Here is a 1,671-nt window from a genome sequence, read left to right on the forward strand (position 1 = left end):
AAACTTTATTTTTTTAATATATTATTTTATATCATTCTTACATCATTTTTCATCTTTGCACAATGTATGCATTTTCATTTTGGTTATATTCCCCGTACAATTGCACCCCACCCCCTTATTTTGACCCTAGTGTCCTTCCTCTCCACGCACTCCCCCGTCCCCCCGTAGTGTGTCTCTGGTTTATAGTTGCTTGTTGATTTTGATTTTTACTTTGTCAATACAAAATTTAATAAGAGCATGCAGATTTAATACTTTTGAATCATATTACCAAATTACCCTCCAGAAAAATTACACCAATCTGCTCTCCCAACAGTTGTATTTGGAAGTTCTTATTTATAGACACCCAGGTCAACACTTGGTATTATCATTATTTTTGTTCTTTGTCCATGGTAGACAAAACTAGGCGGGGGGGAAGTAATGGCAAGACATTTAGTTTCATTTTCATTTTTCATTATCAGTGAATTTGAACTGCATTTTTTCATTGGTTATTTGCATGTGTCCCTTTCTAAATTAACTGTCATTATCTTTGTCCCTTTTTAAGATTGCATTGTTCTTTTTTTTTTTGTTTTCAAAACAACAACAAAAAGTGGGTGTACTTAACCATACTCAGCTCATAGCAGAGCAAATAAGGGAGTGGAGTAACAACAGTTCGTGCTATAGCATGTTTAATCAAATGATGATAGAGAAAGTTGTTTGCCGGAAGGCAGAGGAGCTTGGTCTTGTAAGAATTCTAAAGGAGGGTCTCCATAATCACCTGGATCCACTCAACATTGTATCTATGATTAGAAATGTACAGGACAGGAGCTCCAAGGATCTTCTGTCTTGCTTAACGTCGAGATCAACCGTGGCCACAATGTTGCACGTGTGCTGGGCTATTCTCTGTACTAAGCAGTCACCTTTGTGTGAGCATGGTAATGGTTCAAATCTTGGATCCATGACAATCCTTAGAGCCACTCTGTCCCAATTTCTCAATTTCAGCCATTACAGTCAGTTATACAAGGATACACAAACAGTTCATTATTGGCTGCACTAAGTACAATTTGGCTGTAATGGAAAAGTCAATAAAGTTGGTATCAACCAGGATGGTAAGGTTGGCCCAGGTATGTGTTATATTGGAAGAATAAGTAGGAAGTGTGTTGGGCGACTTCTCTTTCCTTGAGTGCACTGGGCTCTTTCTTCTCTTTCTTTTTTTGATTTAATTGATCCTTTTCTTGAAGTCTCTGATCTCTGAGACGAATCATTCACTTAGTGGCCACTTGCTTCTTTTTTTTCTTTTGCTTCCCTATGTTCATGCTGCACTCTTTTTAATTGATTTCTAAAACTCTTTAGGGATTTAGAAATTATTGCAAATGATTTCTAGTCATTTGTAAATACTCTTTACAGATCATCTGATGCAAATTTTGTCCATATGTCATTTTCTTTCTATTTTGTTGGTCCATAGAAGAATTGTTGCTTTTTTCTACATTCAAATCTATTCCTTTATGGTCTCTGTCTTTGGTGCCAGGTTTAATTATATTTACATTGTTTTTTTTTTCCCCTCAAGGTTTTTTCTTTTGTTATTTAACTATTTAATCCATCTGAAATTTATTTTAGTAAACTGTGAGATCAGGCCATAACTTTATTGAATAATGGTGTTACAACCATTAACTGCAAGAAATAGTATTTTTTCTC

The 1,671-nt window shown here is 35.4% G+C and overlaps 1 pseudogene across 1 annotated transcript; it reads right to left on the bottom strand.

The window, feature by feature from the left end:
• Positions 1-665: 665 nt before the first annotated feature.
• On the bottom strand, positions 666-1,411 carry LOC311187666 (rRNA-processing protein FCF1 homolog; annotated as a pseudogene). The gene has a single exon. The product of its transcript is annotated as an rRNA-processing protein FCF1 homolog (transcript).
• Between the last annotated feature and the right edge of the window lie 260 nt (positions 1,412-1,671).

This window comes from Talpa europaea (assembly GCF_964194135.1).
Source record: "Talpa europaea genome assembly, chromosome: X".
NCBI lineage: Eukaryota > Metazoa > Chordata > Mammalia > Eulipotyphla > Talpidae > Talpa > Talpa europaea.